This window comes from Prionailurus viverrinus, chromosome A1 (assembly GCF_022837055.1).
Source record: "Prionailurus viverrinus isolate Anna chromosome A1, UM_Priviv_1.0, whole genome shotgun sequence".
Taxonomy (NCBI): domain Eukaryota; kingdom Metazoa; phylum Chordata; class Mammalia; order Carnivora; family Felidae; genus Prionailurus; species Prionailurus viverrinus.
In genome coordinates, this window is record NC_062561.1 from 197,175,607 (window position 1) to 197,181,622 (window position 6,016).

The following is a 6,016-nucleotide window of genomic DNA, read 5'->3' on the forward strand; positions in this document are numbered from 1 at the left end:
TAAAGAAATTTTGTTTTGTCTTGTTTTGTTTTGTTTTGTTTTTTAATTTATTTTATTTTGAGAGACAGAGAGAGAGAGAGAGAGAGAGAGAGAGAGAGAGAACATGCTCGCACATGGGGGAGGAGCAGAGAAAGAGAGAGAGGGAGAGAGAATCCCAAGCAGGCTCCCCACCAGGGCAGAGCCTAATGCAGGGGCGGGTCCCACAAACTGTGAGATCATGACCTGAGCCGAAGTCAGATACTTAACTGACTGAGCCACCCAGGCACCCCTTCTTGAAGAATTTTTTAATAGAATATTCAAATCAAATAAGTTTAAAATTCAAACAATTGCATGAGGACCAGGGAGACTGTACAATGTTTGCCACTTTGTTAATTCTCATCTCTCTCCCTCTCTTTAGTATATCAGTTATGTTCTATCTAATGCATTATAACTATTATTTGAATTATAGTTAAGTTTTTATTAAAAATTTTTGCAAGTACTCTGCAAATTATTATCAGAAATTAAAACCCTTTCGAAATAAGTACAGCATTTCAAGTTTTATTTTTTGAATATTATTATTATTATTGTGGTAAGAACACTTAACCTAATTCTTGTCTCTTTTCTTAGGTGTTCTAAGCTTCTATTTTACATGTAACTTTGGATACCTCAGCTCTGATTATTAACATCTGTTTTTGTCACATTCATCCTGCAACAGAATAAAACCAGACCATCTCAAAGGGCAGAGCCACCTCCTACCCTTTCCCACAAAGTGTAGATATTGCTTTGGATTTACAGGAATTCATAGCCTTTGCCAAAAAACCTGCCTTTTTTCACAATGGATCGCCTATTTCCTCTACGAGTTTGGTATCTGTGCTGCGGAACTGTAAGTGAACGTCTTCCATTTTCAGAATTTTCAAAACTCAAAAAGAACAAAGGCCTTTATTTGAGGTCTCAGGCTTGCAATTCCGGGAGCAGAGGTTCCAGCAGGCACAGTACCCCACTTTTGGGGTGAAAGCAAAGAGTTTTTCTGAAAAAGAGGAAGGGGGACAATTACATGACTCGCGTAAAAGAAGAGAAAAAAATGTCGGCTGGTACTAACAAGCTAAATTGCTTTTGGCTACGCATTGATAGATTATTCTATTGGTGTTAACAAAACCGTGCCTGGTAGGCATTTCTTAACTGTTCTGTCTTCAGAAAGCCCACAGCCAGCAGTGGGATCATCAGGATGCCCCACTGACTTTACAAACAATTGCTTGTGAAACAAGTGACACTTCTAGACCATTCAAGGGTCTTTTTGCCCAGTTCAAAGAGTCCATTAGCGTTTGTTTTAGAAAGGAAAATGGAACTTTATCTCAAAATGGAGTCTTCCGTGTCCAGGAGTTTTATACAATTCCACAACCCCGACTCCTAGAACTTGTCTAAGGCTTTTTTCCTAGGCGACTCCTTGTTCTTTGCCATCATCTTATTATCTTCCCAATATCCTGACTGACTTCTTCATGTCTCCATACTTAAGATACTAGTTTTCATTTAGACTTTTCCATCTTCATGGGAGGAACATTTTCCCTGTACACTTCTAGGTTTTTTTGGCTGGTCTGAGAATTAAACTGGCATAAAACAGATTAACAAACAAAACTTTAATTTCATATGTACAGGAGCCCCATAAAAATACAGATCCAAGGGCAAGTTGGGCAGTTGAGGCTTCTATGCCATCCTGAGCCAAGGACTGGGCTATGGGCCTGGGGCTTCAAAGGGGAGGAGGGTAATTCACAGGACTGTAGTAGACGTTTGGTAATTAGATGTTTGCCCTGCCACAGGGGAAGGTCATTCAGATAAACATAATCTGTGGTAATAGCTCTGTTTCTAGACCAGGCCCCCTAGCTAAATTCCTTTAGGTAGTTAAGGGAGAGGTAAAAAGTTTTTCTCCAATCTGCTGGGTTTTGATTGCCTTCAGGTCAAAATAATCCTTATGCCAAAGTGATATATTTTGGGGTCACATATTCTGTTCCTCTTCACATCTTTCTAACTTAACTATTTCCAATGGGAATATTATCAAAAGATTGTATCTCATCCGAGAACTTTCTCTGAAAAGCTGTTTCTGAGATAAAATATTTATTTAATTACACAAACACAAAGGTATATCAGTAGAACATGAGAAGACAAAGTAACTCCTTAAAATTGAAAAAAAAAAGAAAAAGGATGTGATTGTTTTCTTTCTCTTTAGTTCATACTCCTCTTGGCCGCCTGGCAAAGCCTCAGTGTTCCCTCCCCCACAGCTCACATTCTGGCTACCAACCTTCATCTTCTCTCCCCCACCCCCCTTTCCCTTTCTAATGTGGATGATGCTATCTCCCCTCATTTGATAATGTTAACTCTAGAATTCTTAGTCCATTCACGCAGTTGTGGGAAAACTGTCATCCCACATCAGCTTACCAAGTGTATTCGTTTCCTAGGCTGCCATAGCAAATAACCACAAATTCAATGGCTTAAAACAAGAATGATTCCCTCACAGTTTGGGAGCTCAGAAGTCTGAAATCCAGGTGTTGGCAGAGCCCTGTTCCCTCCAAAGGCTCTGGGGGACAGTGCACTGCATGGCTCTTTGCATCTTCTGGTGGCTCTGAGAATTCCTTAGCTGAAGGCCACTTCAATCTCTGTCTCCACGGTACTTTGCCTCTTCCTTTTCTCCCTGTATGTCTCTCCTATGTGTGTGTTTTATAAGGACACTTGTCACCGGGTTTAGAGCCCATCCAGATAATCCAAGATGATCTTTTCATCTCAAAATCCTTAACTTAATGATATCGATAAACACCTTTTCCTCAAATAAGGGCACATTCACAGGTTATGGGAATTAGGAAGTGGGCATATCTTTTGGGGACCACTGTTCAACTCATTACAGTGTGAATATTAGTCCCTTGTAAGTGTCAGGCTCCTTGCAACAAAATGAAAAGTTATGGTTCATTTAGCTTAGCTTCCCATACATTTAAAATAATTTAGTACTAAGTATGAAAAAAAAAAAAAAAAAAGAGTGATCTTCTGCCCTCATGTCCAGAGTGTTATGCCCAGAATTCGTGATCCCCAAAGACCACTAGGGAGCCGAGTCCGATGCAAAAGCAAAGAGCCTTTATTCGAGCTAGCTCGAGCTCAATCCCCTACCTGCACCGTCGCAGCGGTGAGATACCAGGGAAAGAGAGCGAGTTTCAAAAGCACAAAGGTTTTATAGGGGTCTAGGGGCAGCCGATTGGCTGGGGAAGTGGCGTGTTTTGATCAGGAAGCTTGAATGGGTGAGCGGGAGGTCACTCAAAGGGAGGAGGCGTGGTCTAGGTGAAGGACACAACAAGATGGAGTCGGCTGGCGTAGGCCCGCCCTTTCAAGAGTCAGTCCATAAATGATTCTTTGGCCAATTGCTGTTCAATTTCTAGAACACAAAATATCTTCATTTTAAAAGTAAATGTCAATTCTTTGTTATACATGATGCAAACATTTGCCAGGTACAATGAGACAAGAGCATTCATATTGGACTTTTTTAATAATAGTAACAATATATCTTCTGAGGTTCAAATCTTGAGGAAAGGCAAATAGAAGTATATAAAACCCCAGTAGAGGCACTTATAACAATTCAGACGTTCATAAGGAATTGGGACACCTGGGTGGCTCAGTCAGTTAAACATCCGACTTCAGCTCAGGTCATGATCTCAGCTATGCTGACAGCTCAGAGCCTGGAGCCTGCTTCAGATTCTGTGTCTTCTTCTCTCTCTCTGCCCCTCCCCTGCTCACCCTCTGTCTGTCTGTCTCTCTCTCTCAAAAATAAACAAACATTAAAAAAAAGTTCATAAGGAATATATCCCTCGTTATGAAATCTTTTGTTGAAATGAAAAATTATGAAAACTATTTTTTGGTAAAAACTATGTTTTATTCTCTCTGCATTTGTCATGTGTCTTTATGTCATTAACACTGAGTTCCAACCATTACTAAACTTTTATTGTACAGTCATATTATAATTTGGATTTAAAAAAAATTAATGTTTATTTTTGAGAGAGAGAGACAGAGTGTGAGCAGGAGAGGGGCAGAGAGAGAGGGAGGCACAGAATCCGAAATAGGCTCCAGGCTCTGAGCTGTCAGCACAGAGCCCAACGTGGGGCTCAAACTCACAGACTGCAAGATCATGACCTGAGCTGAAGTCAGGCGCTCTACCAACTGAGCCACCCAGGCGCCCGGGGAATTGTTGTTGTTGTTGTTAACATCACTAAAGACACAAATCTGAGAAGAAAGGCTTGATCATTGCAGTAAAATAATTACAAAAAAAATGTGTAAAAAGAATATGAGGATAATAGTTATTTGAATTAGATTTTTGTGTTATTTTCTAATTCCTCCTTAGACTGTTTTGCTGTTGTGATATTGAAATTTATAAAAATATAATTGGTCATTCAGATGACCAAAATCTCTTCCTCATATATATGTGTTCATTGTCCACAGTTCCTGGTTCACAGTTCCTTGGAATTTCCTGAGTGATAAGAGCACTGGGAGCATCTTTTGTCATCATATTTGGTCTCTTGGCCTCAGTTCCTGAAATTGCTTCAGAGCCGTAGAGGTGAAATGGGTGTCTTATTATTCATAACAAGCCCTTTTCCACCACAGCTGGATTTGTGTCAGTGAGGTGACTTGGAGGACATGTAAGGATGGGGCTGGTTGCCAGGGAAACCAACCATCAATCCCACCCCAGCCTCCTGATTGCCAGGGAGGGAAGAAGGGTTGGAGGTTGAACCAATCACCAATGATCAATGATTTATTCAATTATGCCTATGTAATGAAGCCTGCATAAAAACCTAAAAAGAAGGGGTCGATAGGGTTTCCATGTGCCACGATGCCAGGCCCCAAACTCTACAAGGTAGGAGCTCCTTTGTTCAGGGCCTTACTCTATGTTTCTCTCTGTCTGGCTATTGATTCGTATCCTTTGATATCCATTGTAATAAGTCAGTAATCTAGTGAGTAAACAGGTTTTTCTGAGTTCCATGAGCTGCTCTAGCAAATTAATGGAACCCAAGGAGGAGGTCGTGGGAACCTCTGATTTATGGCCAGTTAGAAGTGCCCGTAACAACCTGGACTTGACAATGGCATCCTAAGTTGGAGAGGGGTTGCCGGAACCTCCCAATTTGTCGCCGTAGGTCAGAAGCACAGGTAACTGAGCCTTTTACTTGTGGGATCTGACGCTATCTCTGGGTGAACACTGCCAGAACTGAACTGTCAGACACCCTTTCACTCTTTCTGCTCTCCTGCAGGGGCCCTGGGAACATTTCTGAGGTGTTTGGGTGAAACCATTCTAGCAAGACCAATGCAGCAGACTTGCCCCACCCGTATCTGTATTCTTTAACAAAGCTAATGACCCTCCTCCATTTTTAGGTAACATACCAGCATCGAGTACTTCCTGCGAGCCAGGCTCTCTGTAAATATTTTAGACGTGGAGTCTTGCTTAATCTCAGCGGCACCACAGAGATAAGTATGATCTCCCCTTTTACAAACGAGGGCGGCAAGACACTGAGACAGCTCTTTTCAACAAACAGAACATGCTGGTGGAGCCAGATGGAATTCAGTCTGCTTGACTGGAAGTTTGTACATACAAACAATTCAGTGTATAATGGTAGCTGTCCAAATTTAAATATATATGCTAGCTTTCTGGATTTTGACAAGTAATGTTATTAGAAACCTGCTAACACAGAAACTTTTTTCTTTTTCTTTAAAGTGTATTTATTTTGAGAGAGAGAGAGTGCAAGTGTGAGCAGGGGAGGGGCAGAGAGAGAGGGGGAGAGAGAGAGAATCCTAAAGCAGGCTCCGTTGGGCTTCAGCACGGAGCCCAACACAGGGCTTGATGCCACAAACTGTGACATCATGACCCGAGCCAAGATCAAGAGTCAGATGCTCAACCGGCTGAGCCACTCAGGCCACCCCCAGAAACTGTTTTCTAGCATGTAAATCTCTATGGGAACTGATGAGCCTCTCATACACCTCAATTAAATTCTTTGTGTGATTTGGACAGTTTAAAAGT

General features: G+C 41.5%; 1 long non-coding RNA gene across 1 annotated transcript; it reads left to right on the forward strand.

Annotated features, from left to right (window-relative positions):
* Nucleotides 1-2,235: 2,235 nt before the first annotated feature.
* On the forward strand, nt 2,236-5,453 carry LOC125175289 (uncharacterized). The gene is made up of 3 exons (XR_007155739.1): nt 2,236-2,638; nt 4,450-4,564; nt 5,374-5,453. It is a non-coding gene; the product is annotated as an uncharacterized LOC125175289 (long non-coding RNA).
* The last annotated feature ends 563 nt before the right edge of the window (nt 5,454-6,016 follow it).